Source organism: Lithobates pipiens, unplaced genomic scaffold, assembly GCF_037356315.1.
Source record: "Lithobates pipiens isolate NorthernLeopardFrog02 unplaced genomic scaffold, aLitPip1_a1.2 Scaffold_3, whole genome shotgun sequence".
Classification (NCBI taxonomy): Eukaryota; Metazoa; Chordata; class Amphibia; order Anura; family Ranidae; genus Lithobates; species Lithobates pipiens.
Window position 1 is genome coordinate 255,464,253 of NW_027507790.1, and position 19,039 is coordinate 255,483,291.

The following is a 19,039-nucleotide window of genomic DNA, read 5'->3' on the forward strand; positions in this document are numbered from 1 at the left end:
TGCAAATATGGGTTGCTGGGATGTTCTCCTGGTGTTCTGCCTAATAGAGTCCGCCTATCAAATGCTGTCCGCTCCGTACTGCGCATGCGCAGTACGGAGCAAACGAAGCTTCGGAAAAACTCCGAAGCTGAACGGCGCCTGCGCCGTGAGTGGAGGTGGTAGCCCCACTATCCAAGCGGACGTAGGGTTGAGAATTTTAGAGTGCCCCTCGCGGGCGAGCTTCGCTCGCCACGCTTCGGGCTCGGCCTCGCTCGGCTCTTTTTTATTCTAACTCTATGTCCACTTGGATAGTGGGGATAGAACCTGGACTCACGGCGCAGGCGCCGTTCATCCTCGGCAATTTTCGGAATCTGTGTCCCTGTGTACTGCGCATGCGCAGTACGCAGGGGACACCATCTGATGGAGGACACTATTTTACAAGACACCGGCAGGTGGAAGGGGCCGAGAGTATCCTCTGACAAACAAGCTAGCAGAGGGAGGACATGCGACCGCACAGCAGTGCTGGGCAAATAAGGTATTTAGCCTTATTATTTTAAACGCACACCGTATTTAATGTGTTCCTAAAACAAAGGATACATTTTTTTTTTTTTAAATAGATGTTACTTTGCAACCACTTTACTAAAGAGGAGGAGCAGCTGCAAAAGAATACTCAAAGGCAGGAGGGGAGGGAATGAGAAGGTCGGGTATACATACACACACACACACACACACGGAAGGGACGGGGGGGGGGGAGATGCTGAGAAGAGAGCTGGATGACATCGGCACGTACACTAACCCCACTATTATTGATCAGCAGCCATGATGAATGTGGTCAGTTTAAAAAAGTGCACACAACAGGCAGGATCAACCAGGCCTTGTACAACAAGAAAAGGGACAACCGACATGGCAAAAGCACTGAGCTATCTCTCATGCCTTTAAGCAGAATTCCACCCAAAAGTGGAACTTCCGCTTATCACATTTGGCACCTTTCGAGGGGAGTGGGTAACTGTTTGACAGGTACCCTGTTTCAACTTTTGTCAGACCTTACCGCGGGAAGGTACATCATAACTTCAGCCCCCATCCTCCTCCCTAGCCTGCTGCCGGGCCAGTAAGAGTGCAGTGTGCTTTGCGCATGCGCAGTAGGGACACCTGATGGAAACATTGGCTGGGGTGCAGACATCGCTGGATTCAGGTAAGTGTCCTAATATTAAAAAAGTCAGCAGCTACAGTATGTGTAGGTCCAAAAAAAAATAAAATAAATAAAAGACAGACACAGACAGACACCGCTAGGACAGGACGTGAGCAGGAAACACTCACATCCAGGGGGCAGATGCAGAACTCCGTTAAAAATAAAAATGGGGGAAAAAAAAAAAGGAAAGAGGAAAAAGAAAGTGGTGGTAGTAAATTCCCATGGATGATTTTTACCTATAGGTAAGCCTTATTATAGGCTTACCTATAGGTACAGTAAATATCTTTTAACAAGCACACTCTTTAGGAGATATTAACTAATGACGCACTTGGAGACATCACTGGCACATGCGCTCTGAACGTACAGCATACCCATACCATTACCTCAATGGGGTAATTGTTTATGTAGCTTGAGCTGCCAACTGCTGTTTGCAGGAAGCCTATGTAAGCATATGAGAACACATAGACATGACCGATCGTCCTGACGGGCATGCAGGGTCATATGCACACAGTCTGCTAGGTGTTAGGTGCTGCATGTGAATTTGAGCATCCCCCCGAACAGCTCAAGTTGCATAAGCAGCCCATTCACAAGATATGGGCCTCAGCACCTTGTGAATGGGGCCTAAGACCCCTTTCACACTGGGGTGCTTTGCACACTCTACAGCACTAAAAATAGCGCCCTGAAACAGCTACTGCTGTGTCTCCAGTGTGAAAGCCTCTTGGGCGGTACGCTAGCAGGACGGTAAAAAAAAATAAAAAAAATTTTTTTTTTAAAAAAGTCCTGCCAGCAGCATCTTTGGAGTGGTGTATATACCGCTCCTGTCCATTGAAATCAATGGGGCAGCAGAACTTTCCGGTGGTTTTAACAATTTCTCGCCCGCTAGCGCGCGCGGGGGGGGGGGTCAGGGGGGGGAGTGTAGTAAAACCGCCCGGCTAGCAGACGAAAACCGCTGCTAAAAACGATGGTAAAGTGCTGACACTGCTCCCGCCCCAGTGTGAAAGGGGCCTTTGAGCAAAAGCAACGCTGCCTACATTTAGACCAATGAAAGAAAAATGTAATAAAAAAAAAAAAAAACACCATGACCAGAAAAAAAAAAAAAAAACCTGCAAACAAGTATTTAGCAGCAGGGAAGATCTCCTTACAACCATAAAGGAGGATCTATCATAACAAGAAACACCCCATGACACTTGAAGAAAATACAGCTTCACCTAGAGATTGTCCTAAATGACGCCTAAATTCCTCCACTCCTGAAGCTGAACAAACTTCTAGAAGAGGGAATCCAAGACAAACCTCATAACGAGAGAACATGGAGCAAGCTGCTGAAAAGAACAGAAAGATACAAGTAGGAACGATCTTGTAGGTATACACACCTCTTCCAGCAATTTATAGTGCCTATGGCTATATACAAAGGCTGGTGCCTCCTGTAACCCTTACTGAATATAAACACATATCTTAGCACCGTGCATATTATTTGGAATATAACAGACAAGAACCATAAATGTTTCTATGGACAGACAGACATACCTGCGTATTACATAGCTGTATTACATACAACACACATACTTCTAGAATACAATTTTCAGCTGCCGTCCTGAGTTCATCACAATGTACAAGCAGGGCCAGTATTCTGTCTGGAGGCAGGAACAGATGTGATAATACACCCAGACATTGTACTGGAGATAAAAGTGTTATTGAACCCACAACAGTAAAATCAGATCTGTATATGCTGTAAAGCATGCTTGTTGTACTCACTGTGGAACCTAAGGGCTTAATCCTGTAAAAAAGGATGTTTGATACTGTCTGCTCTGATCCTCCCCTTCTTTCACTCTCCCCAATTTATCTCCTGTCAGTACAGAGCCTTGTTGTCAGTCTGCACATGCTCAGTTTGGTTTGCATTGCTAGTTTTTTTCTTCTCTTGGGATGGTGCATGTAATCAGCACTGTCCAGACAGAGGGTCAGGGGTCCTGCAGCCTCATAGGTCAGTAGAATGAAAACTCCTCCTACAAGCTTTAACCAGACACTGATAGAAGTCATAAGACTGGTCTAACGGGTGATGAGATATAAAAGGTATTTAGTAGTTTATATTTACTAAAATATTCATTTCCATGTTCTGTGGGAGATCAGAAATAATAAATGCAGGCTCCTGGGTTTAGTAACACTTAAACAGCAGCCGGACCGCCCCACGTACATTTACTGCGACAGGGCGACCCAGGAGCGCAAATCACATACCTGAACGCGATTTTGTGGATGCAGTTTAGGGCTTCTGCTGTGATTGGACAGAGCGGTAGCCAATCAGCGGGTCTGGCGACCACAACCCGCCGATTGCTCACAGGAGAGAAGGAGCAGCGGTGAGCCGATGTAAACAAGGCACACCACTGCTTTGTTGTCACAAAGGGAAACAAAAAAAAAAAAAGTGTGATCGTGTCGATCTCTTTTCCTCCAGTGAATCCACTCCCCCCATAATTAGAAACACCTCCAAGGGAACATATTTAAAACCTTACCTGACAACTTTTGCAGAGAGAGACAGCATGGATTCATGAAAGACCGAAGTTGTCAGACAAACCTGATTTCTTTTTATGAATAAGCAAGTAAAACCTTGAACAGAGGGGTGGCGGTGGACGTGGAATACTTAGATTTTGCAGGGAGCGTTCGATACAGTTCCGCACACACAGCTCATGTGTAAGGTAAAGTCTACAGGCTTAGAAATATCAGTTTGTAAATGGATAGAAAACTGGCTAAAAGACAGAATTCAGAGAGTCGTGGTTAATGATTCTTACTCTGAATGGTCTAAGGTTATCAGTGGTGTACCCCAAGGTTCAGTGCTGGGACCCTTACTTTTTAATACCTTTATAATAAAAATCAGGTCTGGGATTAAATAACATTTCCGTCTTTGCAGATGACACCAAGATATGCAGTGGAATAACGTCTCCAATTTACAAGCCGACCTCAACTGGGGGGATCCATAGTGGAGAAGGATCTGGGGGTTTTGGTAGCTAATAACATGCAATGCCAAGCTGCTGTTTCTAAACCGAGCAAAGTCCTTTCTTGTATTAAGAGAGGTGTGGACGAGCGAGAGAGAGCAAGAGTGCGCAAGAGAGCAAGATCGATCATTTTCTCCCTGTACAAATCATTAGTAAGACCTCATCTGGAATAGGCATCTCAGTTTTGGGCTCCAGTTCACAAAAAAGGATATCGGGGAACTGGAGAAAGTGCAGAGAAGGGCAACCAAACTGATAAGAGGTATGGAGGAGCTCAGCTATGAGGAAAAAATAGAGGAACTGAATTTATTCTCTCTTGAGAAGAGGAGATTGAGGGGGGGATAGGATCAACATGTACAAATATAAAGGGGTCCATATAGTGACATTGGTGTCGAGTTATTCACTTTACGGTCAACACAGAGGACAAGGGGGCACTCTTTACGTCTAGAGGAAGAGAAATTTCATCTCCAAATACAGAAAGGCTTCTTCACAGTAAGAGCTGTGAAAACGTGGGTCGTCTGGTTCTGGCCAGCTCAGTAGATTGCTTTAGGAAAAGCCTGGATACTTCCCTAAATGTACACAATATAACTGGGTACTAACATTTATAAGTAAAGTTGATCCAGGGAGAATCCGATTGCCTCTCGGAGGATCAGGAAGGAATTTTTTTTCCTCTGCTGTAGCATATTGGATCATGCTCTGCTGTTTTTTTTTTTTTGCCTTCCTCTGGATCAACTGTGGGTATAGAATTGGGTATATTGGATTGTACGATATTTATTTTTTTATGGTTGAACTAGATGGACTTGTGTCTTTTTTCAACCCGACTATGGATCGGAGAATTTTTTTCAAGCATTGATCACTGCATTGTTGTCAAAAGCCTCACTTAGGGTCAGATTAGTCCGCCACAGTCCTGCTAAAAATTGCAGCTCGTCACCATTACCAAAAAAAATAAATTAAATACATTTTATTAAAAGCCCCTAAATCAATCCCCTATTTTATAGACGCTATAACTCAATATACACTCCTTGGGATATTTTTTTTTTGTTTTAAGCAAAATGTAGCAGAATGCATATTGGCCTAAAATTTATAAAATTTTATTTTTTTTATTGGATATGCACGATAGCAAACGAGTTTTTTTTTCCCCCTTCTTCAAAAACTGTCTGTTTATAGTGCAAAAAAATAAAAAATAAAAATAGCTGATTAAAATACCACCAAAAGAAAGCTCCATTTGTGGGGAAAAGACAAAAATGTTATTTGGGTACAACTTCGCACGACTGCACAATTGTCAGTTAAAATGGTGCAGTGCCGCATCGCAAAAAAATGGCCTGGGCAGGAAGTAGGGCAAAACCTTCTGGGGCTAAAGTGGTTAAGTCTCGTACAAGAGAATATCAGATGAATGATCGTCTATTTTTTTTCCCCCCCACATGCTGGTCTTATATGGAAAATTAAGAGGTTACTCAACTTACGAAATTTCAAGCAAGCGTTGTCTTGTGTTTTTTCAGACAAAAACGGTACTGATTAAATGAAAAAATCGTACGTTCTGGTATTGTGCAGGAGAAATTTTCATGTTTGTCCCATCGGATCATTTCAGATGTACTGTCACCATCGGCTCTTGAAATCTGTGTACAAACTATCAGGTTATTGCACGATCGCACAAATAGCTGTAGTTTGTCCGATTTGTTGATCTTGTGTACTAGGCTTTAAAAACGGGACAATAAATCACTGCAGAATTCAGGAATCAGCGCTGTATGCATTTAACTGAAGTGCGCCGTACAGAATCTCATCGCACTGAACAGCAGCGCAGCGGGAGAGCAACAGGAATGACGTGTAATGTTTTTAAACTGCAAACAAATGTTAGGAAAAAAAAATAAAAAATAATAATAAAAAAAATGGGAGCCCTGTGCAATTCACTGAATTTTATGCTACACTGCTTCCTACTGCAGTCAGGAATGGTCAGCCGAAGGAGGTAAAGCACTCCAGCAGCTGTTCCTGTGTTAATACGGCCTTAAATCACAAGTGTGAGATTAAAGAGGAAGTAAACCCTGATGAGTTTACTTCCTCTTTTATTTCCTGCAAAGGTAAAGCATAATGGACTACTATGCATCGCATAGTAGTCCATTATGTGTCACTTACCTGACACAGGAGCCAGAGATGTCACCCATGTCCCCTGTAGTCTGGCGCTTAGGGCCGGTTCACACTGCGACGCGAGGCGAGGCGACACGGCTCGCCTCGCCTCGCTCCCGCAAGTCGCCCCCATTCAGTACTATGGAACCGTTCTGAGAGAAGCGACTCGAGTCGCTCCGACTCAGAAAAAAGGTTCCTGTACTACTTCGGGGCGACTTCGGGGGCGACTTGCATTGACTTCTATGCAGAAGTCCTCTGCAAGTCGCCGCTGAGCTCCCCGCAAGTCGCGGCGAGGTAAGTCGGAGACGCCTCGCCGCGGCTCGCTGTGTGAACCGGCCCTTACTGTCCCCTCAAAATAACTCAACACACAGCCATTAATGTCTAAACCGCTGGCAACAAAAGTGAGTACACCCCTAAGTCAAAATGTCCAAAGTGGGCCCAAAGTGTCAATATTTTGAGTGGCCACCATTATTTCCCAGCACTGCCTTAACCACCAGAGCTTCATAAGTTGCCATTGGAGTCCTCTTCCACTCCATGACGACATCACGGAGCTGGTGGATGTTGGAGACCTTGCACTCCTCCACCTTCCGTTTGAGGATGCTCCACAGATGCCCATTAGGGTTTAGGTCTGGAGACATGATTGGTCAGTCCATGACCTTTACCCTCAGCTTCTTTAGCAAGGCATTGGAGGTGAGTTTACGGACGTTATGATGAAATACTGCTCAGTCCCCGAAGGGAGGGGGGGATCATGCTTTGCTTCAGTATGAGAGACAGTACATGTTGGCATCCATGGTTGCCTCAATGAACTGTAGCTCCCCAGTGCCGGCAGCACTCATACAGCCCCAGACCATGACATTCCCACCACCATGCTTGACTGTAGGCAAGACACACTTGTCTTTGTACTCCTCACCTGGTTAACACCATCTGAACCAAATAAGTTTATCTTGGTCTGATGAGCAAACAGGACATGGTTCCAGTAATCCATGTCCTTAGTCGGCTTGTCTTCAGCAAATGGTTTGCAGGCTTTGTGCATCATCATAGGAGAGGCTACCTTCTGGGCCATGCAGACCAATTTGATGAAGTGTGATGCTGAGCAGGTGCACTCAACTTCTTTGGTCGACCATGGCAAGGTCTGTTCCGAGTGGAACCTGTCCTGTTAAACCGCTGTATGGTCTTGGCCACCGCCACCATGCTGCAGCTCAGTTTCAGGATCTTGGCAATCTTCTTATAGCCTAGGCCATCTTTATGTAGAGCAGGGGTCTCCAAACTTTCTAAACAGGGGGCTAGTTTACCGTTCTCTGGACATTGGGGGGGGCCAGACTGAGGCTATTGGGAGTAGAAAAGGTTTCAACGTCAGTGGGAATAAAAGAATGCATCATCTTTGGTGTCATTGGGAGGAATTGTGCACCATTGGTGGTGTCATTGGGTGAGATGGTCCTCCTTTGTTGGTGGGAGGAGTTGTGCCCCATCATTGGTGTTATATTGCCCAGCTGTTAGTGTCTTTGGGAGGAATTGTGTCCCATCGTTGGCATAATTGGAAGGAAGTCTGCCCCCTTCACTGATCTCAGTGGGGGGGGGGGGGGGGGGGGGGGTATTATGCCTCATTGTTGGCATCAATGCCAAGCAAAGCAAAGGGCCACATCTGGCCCCCAGGCCGCAGTTTGGAGACCACTAATGTAGATCAACAATTCTTTTTTTCAGATCCTCGGAGGGTTCTTTGCCATGAGGTGCCATGTTGAACTTCCAGTGACCAGTATGAGACAGAGCGATAGCACCAAATTTAACACACCTGCTCCTAATTCACACCCAAGACCTTGAAACACTAACGAGTCACGTGACACGTGTCGGCCCCGTTTCCAGGACGACTGACTGGCCACTGCTAAAGCCAATTACCAATGAGAGAAAGAAGGGATTTCCCCAACTGAGAAAACCACAATTGGGTGACAGTTTGTGGAATTACTGTTGAGCTTCTCGGAACTTTGTGGAAAGTGAGTGTGTGTTCTATAACTGCTGTAGTGTGTGTTGACCCCTCAGCTCTCCATCATTTACTACTACCAACCTCTGAACTCTGCATCACTTATTCCTGAACCTTACTACTAATCTCATGCATTCAGTGTCCCTTTAGGCCACAGCCAGCATTCAGCGCAATGAAAGTCACAACCAACCTTTGCTGCAGGGGCCCCAACTTATGATCTTACACACAGGCCCATCACATACAAGAAATGTGGGCTTGATGTGAGCAGTGGAGGATGAGTGTGCCAGAACAGGGAGATATGTCCAATCTCTGCTTCCTTGCACCACTCACGCATATAGATGAGAAGAGTGTACATCGGTGGGACAGAAAGGCGGGGGGGGTACAGCGGTGGGACAAAAAGGCGGGAAGGTAGAGCAGTGGAAGATGAGAAAGGGATTCAGTGGTGGGACATGTTATAGGTTACACATTCTATGGTGCCAATCTCTGAAAATTGATCACACCTGATGCACCGATGGCCTATCCAATTTCTTGAGACCCTACTAAGCCAGGACAGTACAAATACTCCCAAATGACCCCTTTTTGGAAAGTAGACATTCAAAAAAGATATTTAGTAAGAGGCATTGTGAATTTTTTTTACATTTATTTTTTCACCACAATTCTTTGCAAAAAGTTTTTTTTTTTTTTGCACAAAACTGGCATATTATCAGGTTATTTCTCACACCCAGCATATGCATACCACAAATTACACCTCAAAATACATTCTACTTCTCCTGAGTACGGCGATACCACATGTGTGAGACTTTTACACACCGTGGCCACATATAGGAGGCCCAATATTGAGGGAGCACCTTCAGGTGTTCTAGGAGCATAAATTACACATCTAATTTCTTGACTACCTCTTGCATTTTTGAAGGCCCTGGAGCACCAGGACAATAAAAACACCCAAACAAAATGACCCAATTATGGAAAGAAAAACACCCCAACGTATAATCAACGAGGCATATTGAGTCTTTTGAACATGACATTTTTTTTCTACAAGTTTTTGGAAAATGTGGAAAGAAAATGGAATGCATTTTTTTTTTTTTTACAATATTTCTAACACATAGCATGTACATGGCAAAAATTACAACCTAAAATAGATTCTCCTACACCTCCCGAGTATAATACCACATGTGTGAGACTTTCACACAGCCTGGCCACATACAGAGGACCAACATTCAGGGAGCACCATCAGGCGTTCTAGGGGCATACATTACAAATCTAATTTGACTACCTATTACACTTTGAGGCACTGTAGCAGCATGGATGAGCCATGAATGCGGATGGCTGGGGGTGGGGATGGATGGATACGAGTATTGCTGGGATGGATGAGTATTGCTGGATGAGTATTGATGGGATACACACAGATAAGCCTGTAGGCATTACACATCCAGCCCACAGTTCTGCTGCAATTGATCTCTTCCCTCTCACTGTACTAAGATGGGAGAGATTAACTGGACACGATGCGGTTTGTTTAAAAGTGATTGCTCCGTCATTTGACGGCCCCACGGTCACGGATATTACAGGGTGGTCGCGCGGGAGCAAGATTCTGGGATGACGTCCATGAACGCCCTCCCAGGATAAGCCAGCCACGCTGCAGCAGACTTTTGGCTATGGCCTGGTCGGCAAGTGGTGAAATGACAGCCAATATGTGATACTCACATAAAAGCAGGTAAAAACTAACAAAAACGAGTAGCGAGCTTGCGGCCTGACGTCACTTTAGGTGCTCATGTATTTCGACGTGTATCGTCACGATCACATGACTTCATCAGGGAAATCAGCGCTCTGCTTCCCGCACTTTATTCACCAGAAATTATCTGAAGACTTAGGTATTGGCAGCAGCACTTTGTTCTGTTTAGGACACCACTGTTTCAGATGCTATAACCCTTGCACTAATTGCACATTGGAAGTTATCACCCATATTCTGAGTACTTTACACTTTATACTGTATATGGTTTACATTGTGCTTTGTTGAAGTATATTTTTATTATCAATATTTTTTGAAGTTTATTATTCTGAATATTTACACTTTACAGTAGTCACTTATCACTTAGAACGCAACACCATCTATTGATTTCATAATCTAAATTTTTATTTGGCTAGCGTTTGACCAATCTGGTGTTTGCTGCTACTAAGAACCCGTTATTTCTCAGGTTGTGTAGTGTGGGAATATTCATTATATTCAGATGAGCGGGGGGGGGGGGGGGTTTACAGTGGTGGGACAGATGAGCAGGAAATACAGTGGTGGGAGAGATAAGGGGGTTCAGTGGGCTCATCTGTTAGAGTGCAGGATGTTAATTTGTGACTATTACTCTAGTAGTTGAAAGCATTTACTTTATAAAAAAAATAAAAATAATTTGTGATTGAGAGTGTGAAGTTGACATTTTTGTTTAAAAATCGGGAAAACTCAATTTCTTTGAAAACATTTTTTGGCACACTGTCCTCAGAAGGTTGCCGACCCCTCATCTAAAAGAACCAAATGTTACAACGTCTCATGCACAATCTCACAAAAGTGAGTACACCCCTCACATTTTTGTAAATAGAATTTATTCTATCTTTTCATGTGACAACACTGAAGAAATGACACTTTCACTACTTTACATTGTAGCAGTGTACAGCTTGTATAACAGTGTAAATTTGCTGCCCCCTCAAAATAACTCAACACACAGCCATTAATGTCTAAACCGCTGGCAACAAAAGTGAGTACACGCCTAAGTGAAAATGTCCAAATTGGGCCCAATTAGCAATTTTCCCTCCCTGGTGTCATGTGACTCAGTGTTACAAGGTCTCAGGTGTGTTAAATTTGGTGTTTTCGCTCTCTCTATCTCATATTGCTCACTGAAAGTTCAACATGGCAACTCATGGCAAAGAACTCTGAGAATCTCAAAAAAAAAAAAAAAAAAAAAAAAAAGAACTGTTGCTCTACATAAATATGGCCTAGGCTATAAGATTGCCAAGACCCTGAAACTGAGCTGCAGCAGGGTGTGGCGAAGAGCTTACATCGGTTTAACAAGACAGGTTCCACTCAGAACAGGCCTTGCCATGGTCGACCAAAGAAGTTGAGGTCACGTGCTCAGCGTCATATCCAGAGGTTGTCTTTGGGAAATAGACGTATGAGTACTGCCATCATTGCTGCAGAGGTTGAAGGGGTGGGGGGGGGGGGGGGGGGTCAGCCTGTTAATGCTCAGACCATACGCCGCACACTGCATCAAATTGGTCTGCATGGATCTCGACCCAAAAGAAAGCCTCTTCTAAAGATGATTGACAAGAAAGCCTGCAAACAGTTTGCTGAAGACAAGCAGACTAAAGGAAATTGTCTGATGAGACCAAGATAAACTTATTTGGTTTAGATGGTGTCAAGGGTGTGGAAGCAACTAGGCAAGGAGTACAAAGACAAGTGCGTCTCGCCTGCGTCTGGGGCTGCAGAGTGCTGCCGGAACTGGAGAGCTACAGTTCATTGAGGAAACCATGAATGCCAATGTGTACAGTCACATACTGAAGCAAAGCATGATCCCCTCCCTTCAGAGACTGTGCTGCAGGGCAGTATTCCAATATGATAACGGCAAACACACATCCAAGATGACCACTGCCTTGCTAAAGAAGCCGAGGGTAAAGGTGATGGACTGGCCAAGCATGTCTCCAGACCTGAACCCTATTGAGCATCCTTAAACGGAAGGTGGAGGAGCACAAGGTCTCTAACATCCATCTGCTCTGTGATGAAGTCATGGAGGAGTGGAAGAGGACTCCAGTGGCAACCTGTGAAGCTCTGGTGAACTCCATGCCCAAGAAGGTTAAGACAGGGCTGGAAAATAATGGTGGCCACACAAAATATTGACACTTTAGCCCAGTTTGGACATTTTGACTTAGGGGTGTACTCACTTTTGTTGCCAGTGGTTTAGACATTAATAGCTGTGTGTTGAGTTATTTTGAGGGGGCAGCAAATTTACCCTGTTATACAAGCTGTACACTCACTAATTTGAGTGATTAAGCTTTGACATATATAGTAACAGATTGTAAAAAAAAAAAAAAAAAAAAAAAAAAAAAAAAAAAAAGCACCGATTAGCAAATAAAGTATATACCATGATGTACCTGAAGCTATCAGTGTTTTCTCAGACAAAAGAAGCACTTTAGCTGTATATTGCAAGTATTAAGAGGGGGCTGTACATCCCTCTCTGTGATTTCTGCTCTATCCTTTGGCATGTAAGGATCACCCTAAATGTACTGATACATTTTGAATAAATCACCTTTACTTTATTACACCTGATCTCGGGAGAAGAGTTTTCCTGTCAACTTTACATTGTAGCAAAGGGTCATCACATGAAAAGATATAATACAATATTTACAAAAATGTGAAGCGTGTACTGAATTTTGAGAGATACTAATAAAAAAAAAAAAAAAAATATAATAATAATAATAATAATAATAATAATAATAAATATATATATATATACACATACACACACACACATACACACACACATACACACACATATACACACACATATACACACACATATACACACACAGGTTTTTTACATATCTCATTAGTTCATTAATTGATGACCAACATGGTACAATGATCTACTACATAGATTAGAACTCGACCACTGTCAACCATATCGATGTAATAAAATAAATAAATAGACTGGATAAAGCATGTGTATGGAGGTGGAGAACACTTCCACACCAATATTTCCCTTCTAATTCGAAAAACATGATTTCAAATATAGAATTATGACAAGACAAACTATTTAAGTATATCCAATATTATCTTTCATCAACTCAGACAGAAGCAAGTCCACCATGACAGAAACTGGACCATATCCTTCAGACACTTGAGGGCTTATTTACTAAAAGCTGGAGAGAGCAAAATCAGGTTTAGTTCTGCATATCGAAACCAGTCAGCTTCCAGGCTTTATGGTCAAATCTTAAAGCGGAGTGACACTCAAAAGGGGACATTCCCGCTGTAAGCGCACCGCCCCCCTGCCACCCTCCCAAAAAAAAAAAAAAAAAAAAAAAAAAAAAAAAAAAAAAAAAATGTACACAATTGGCAGGTCATTTTTCTGGGTGTACCTGCTCCTGCCTAGGATGACTAGCTTATTTTTACACTGTTAATTTTATTTTTTTTCATGCTGTCACAAGGAATGTAAAAATCATTGTGACAGCAATAGACACGTGACAGGTACTCTTTATGGAGAGATCTGGGGTCTATGGGTCCCCAAATCCATTACTAGTAGTCAGATTTTCTAACAATTTCAAAGGCTTCAAAACAAGTGAACAATTATCTGTACTTTTGCCTGCAATGTTATAAGTTAGGGGTGGGATTTCTAAGTACTGAAGATAGTTGTATATAGCCAGCTGGAAGATTTAACCACATGCCGACCGGCGCACGCCGATGTAAGTCAGCAGAATGGCACGGACAGGCAAAGGGGCATACAGGCACGTGCCTTTAAAATTTTCCGCCGTGCCCTCGGGTGCCGGTCGGAACCTCCGTGGGTCCAATTGTGGGTCCCGCGGACTCGATCGCTGAGGGGATAACGCACGCCTCATGGGGAGGAAGAACCGGGAGATGCTAAAGTAAACAAGCATCTCCCCGCTCTGCCTAGTGACAGTGTCACTGATCTCTGCTCCCTGTGATGGGTCACACACAGCCACACCCCCTGCCCAGTTAGAAACATGCCCCTAGGACACACTTAACCCCTACACTGCCACCTAGTGGTTAACCCCTTCACTGCTATTTACACAGGAATCAGTGCATTTGTATAAATGACAATGGTCCCAAAAATGTCCGATGTGTCCGCCATAATGTCGCCGTCACGATAAACAAAAATTTTTATAACCCCTATTTTGTAAACGCTATAACTTTTGCACGAACAAATCAATAAAGGCTGATTGAGATTTTTTTTTTACCAAAAATATGTAGAAGAATACATATCGGCCTAAACTGAGGAAAAAAAAAATTTATGTATTTTTTGGGTATATTTATTATAGCAAAATGTAAAAAAATAATGCCTGTCAGTGTCCGGTGTCACAGGTGTATTTTAAAGCGAAGTTCACTCTTTGGAATTTTTTTTTTTTTTTTTTTGCAGGTAGTACATTTATTTAATTTCTATATTTTTTTCTAAGGAGCCTGCAGAGCATTACGCCTGCCATCAGTTCAATCGCAGGCTCCTGCAGACTCTCAGGATAGCTGTCTGCGCTTACCTCGTATGGGCAGGCAGTAACTTGAGAGCAAGAAGAATTAATGAACTACCCGAGTGTTTACCAGCACCCTCTTATTTCATTGAGAACTACAAGCTGTCAGCTGCCATGGCTGATGGAACATGTAGTCTATCCATTCTTGCCATTTCTGCTGTCCTTCCTGATGTATTTCTTTCCTTGTTGCTGCCGCCATCTGCAGGTGACATAGTACACTGCGATCACCTGCGGTTATGTGCAGATAGCGGCAATAAATCAGTCCTGGACGCAGTCAAAATTAATTTTTTTCTAACCGTAACAAAACCGCTGCTAAATGCAGTGTGTGAATGGGGCCACAGGAAAGCACTGCGAGTTTAGATGTGGTAGATAACTTCATCTATCCACAGCTAAAATCTGAATCCCGCCCGTGTTAAAGAGGCCTTAAGCCCCATACACACGATCTGCTGATTTTTGTCTTCAGATTTACAAAAACCATGTAGTGCAAGGGCCTGCCTGATTGCATACACATTGAAAGGTTTGACCCATTATATGATTTTGTTAAATCTGAAGGGAAAAAAAAGAAATCAGCAGAAAATCTTATAATGTGTATGGGGCTTTAAATTGCAGACTAGGTACCTACTGGCATGCCTGCTCCTAATACCTTGGCAATTTGTTACTGCAGGGTGCCAAGGAGCGTAGGGAGGGGTGTCCAGTGGCCGGCACCTTCATTGCACTGAGATATTCACTCCTCCTCCTGAAAATGCCAGCTACCTGGCTTCAATGCTGGTTTCAAGAGTCGTTGATTTGGAATATATATAACGAGTGTGCAGAATGAGAGTCACAAATATACCTACTGAACATCTGCTTTAGGTCAGTGACCCTGCCATGCCCCCCCAACCTAAACCAAAAACACCTTCCCCCACCCACCCCGAATGTATACTTACCTGCATGGCATATGTCACATCATGTGGCTGCAGCATCTTTTCACTAATCGACCTGCATAGCCAATCCCTGACTTCTATGACTTGAAAGACGAGCCTCTCTGCAGAAGATTATTGGGGTCAGCGGCATAGGGGGCTATTTTAGGTCAGGGGCCTATGACCCCTTTCACACTCGTTTAAGTGTTGCTTTTTTGGGGGGGAGCTTTTAACCCACGCTAGCAGCCGAAGAAGGGGTAAGGTAAAAAGCACCCATGTTGTGTTACTTCCGAAGCGTTTTTCAGGCACTTCAGAAGCACCACCCATTCATTGCAATGGGGGGCTTGGGAGCAATGTATACCGTGATCTCAAAACACCCCAAAGATACCGCTTGCAGGACTTTTTCTAACGTCTAAGAGAAAAGTGAAGGGCCGTCTCTTAAAAAATAAATAAAAAAGTGAACCAAGCATGAGATTTTAATACATGCAGTAATGTGTCGGTGTAACACCTCCAGGAATGTATATAACCCTCTCTTATAAATTATAAACTCTAACGAGCAGGGCCCTCTGATCCTCCTGTATTGATTTGTATTGAAAGTGTACTGTCTGCCCTCAATGTAAAGCGCTGCGCAAACTGTTGGCGCTAAATAATAACTACAGTCTCCCCAGCAAAGACTTTAGCTGTGTTTCTATCCAGGTGGACAGAGCCATTTTTGTGCAAAGACTTTAGCTGTGTTCAAGCATCATTCAGGGTCACCATCTATTGCGGGATGGAGATCTCAGCTCAGAGGTGACACAATCATGCAATTCTATAGACTACAGAAATTCTTTCTTCCTGCAGCAGACTGACATCTCAGCCTAGGCCTAGTTATAATGTTACATTCTCATCCCTAGTGAAAAGGTGACTGAGGAAATGCTCCCTCCTGCCCCCCTGTGACTGGTGACAACATCACAGCCTATGTAGAGTTATAATGTTGCAGGCTAATCAATGGGAGAGAGAAGACAAAGAAATTGTATACCCAAATTATTACATACCTTTTACCTACAGGTAAGCCTATAATATCTCCTAAAACGTGTATGGTTTAGGCCAGTGATGGTGAACCTTGGCACCCCAGATGTTTTGGAACTACATTTCCCATGATGCTCTTGCACTCTGCAGTGTAGTTGAGCATCATGGGAAATGTAGTTCTAAGACATCTGGGGTGCCGAGGTTTGCAATCGCTGGTTTAGGAGATATTCACTTTACATGCAGCTGCTGATGTCAGTCCGGCTGAAAGTCCTGCAGACGCTGCCAGACCTTGCCAGGAAGAAAACTCCCATGCACATGTGCGGGAGGGACATAATCACGGCTCTGGCCAATCCCATCGCCGGAGCTGCGAACCTGGAAAACACGCTGGAGGATGGTGTGGACCGGGTGAGAGACGCCTCATTCTAAGGGAAATATTTCATAATGAGCCAATATGCGCTGCATACCAGCTCATTATGCGCTTGCCTTACAGGTTGTTGTTTTTTTTTGTCTTGCGGGTATACAACTGCTTTAAGGCCTGTACACACAATCAGAAAATCTGAAGATAAACTTTGTCTGAAAAACGATCTGCCAATTTTCTGATCGTTAGTATGATGTTTTTGACAGCCGATTTCCGAATTTTCAGCAGACAAAAACTGGATGTGCAGCCTGGAAATTTTTTTGTCTGATGTGACCACAATGTCCGATTTTCTTTTCATTATTATGGTTTTCTTACAAAAAATAAAAAAATCTGAAGAGCAAGACTAGGCATGCTCAGAAATGAAAGAACACATACAAAACAATTCAACACCTTTACGTCACTTCTGACGCTGAATTCTGTCGTTAGACATTTTTCTGACGGTGAGCACCCCCTTCACTTTTCATTTGAGACATCCAACAAAAACAAAAAAACTGAGGCAAATTCGTCCAATAATCTGAGTGTGTGTACGAGGCTTAGGAGCACTTTCACACTGGAAGCGTTAGCAGTAACTCGCCGCTAATTTTAGCTGTGCTTTTCAGCCGCTAGCGATGCGCTTTTAACCCCCGGCTAGCGGCCAAAGAAAGTAGCGAGAGAAAAACTCAGCCAAGCCCAAGCTCTACCGCTATATAGTATAGTTGGTGTGCAGAGTAGTCACTGCTCTGGTTAATTCAACTCACAAAAGATACATAGAAAGTAAAGCCCAGCAACTTGACAGCTTCTCCATAGAAAATATTTTATTTGAACATTACAGCAATAACATCATCCAAAATATGCTGACGCGTTTCAGCCTTCATCAAAACCATGCGTTTGATGAAGGCCTAAGGCCGAAACGCGTCAGTTCCTTTGCATAATGTTATTGTCGTAATGCTCAAATAAATATTTTCTATGGAGAAGCTGTCAAGTTGTCAGCTTGTACTTTCTATTGGCCCAAGAAAGAGTGAAATGCGCCCACGTAGCACTGCTGTCAAAGTGCTTTGGCAGTGCTGCCCATACATTTCAATGAGTAGGGGTGGTGTATACACACCGCCCCACAGATTCTGCCTGCAGGACTTTTTCTAATGTCCTGAAAGCACACTGCTCCAGTGTGAAAGCACTCGGGGGTGGCAGTTTACAGGGGTTATTTTTTTTTTAAGCCCTTTAGCGCCTGAAAAAAGGCTCAGCGTTAAACAGGGTCTAAAAGAAGAGGCTTCCTACGGCCCACAGCAGACTGATTGCATCATCTCAGCCTAGGCAGAGTTACAATATTTCAGTCTGATCAATGGAGGAGAGGAGACTGGGGATATGCTTCCTACAGCCTGCAGCAGACTGATGACCTCCTCTCAGCCTAAGCAGTGTTACATTGCAGTCTGATCAATTGAGAGGAGACTGGGGATGTGCTGCCTGCAGCAGACTGATGACCTCCTCTCAGCCTAGGCAGTGTTACAATATTGCAGTCTGATCAATGGAGGAGAGGAGACTGGGGATATGCTTCCTCTTGCATGCAGCAGACTGGCCTAGGCAGTGTTACAAATTTGCAGTCTCATCCCTGGTGGGAGAAGAGACTGGGGAAATTCTGCCTCCTAACTGCAGCAGAACGAAGCTATCCCAGCCTAGGCGCAGTCACATGACCGGATCTGGAGGGGGGTTATGTCAGCAGACATGGGCTGTCTGTCCAGGATCCCTGCAGATAATAATGGGGGGGGGGGGTTCTGCTGCAAATAAACATCCCTGCAAATAAGTTACAGCAATCAGCCCCAATAATAAGCAGATTATAGAAAAGGCCTGACAAAAAAAGGACTGTCTGAGCTGCCCTCAATGAGCCTATCAGCTTCTCCCGTTCCTGTTGCTAGGGCAGGTCAGCAGCCAGAGCTCAGGAGGTGAAGCACGAACCGTGGCCTGCAGCTGCCCCTAGCAACCAATCAGGCTCTCCCTTTCCTGTTGCTAAGGGCAGGTCAGCTCAGGACAAGGATGCAGCTGGGGTTCAGGTGGGCCGCAGACACGAGGCCGCACTCGCCCGTCTAGCAACCAATCAAACGATGCCTGTCAGTTCCCGCCACGCCCTGGGGACGCAGAAAGGGCATGCGAAGTGTTGCTACGGGCAACGCAGCCGGTTCTTCAGCCAAGAAGGCCCCCCCTCCTTCACCCCCGGCTTGTGCCCCCCTCACACGGGCCCAGCGGAAGGCCGCTTCCCCCTCCGGA

The 19,039-nt window shown here is 44.2% G+C and overlaps 1 protein-coding gene across 4 annotated transcripts in view; it reads right to left on the minus strand.

Annotated features, from left to right (window-relative positions):
* The window catches only part of ARK2N (arkadia (RNF111) N-terminal like PKA signaling regulator 2N), a 130,054-nt gene that overhangs the window by 110,842 nt on the left and 173 nt on the right, over positions 1-19,039 (minus strand). The window lies entirely within an intron of this gene.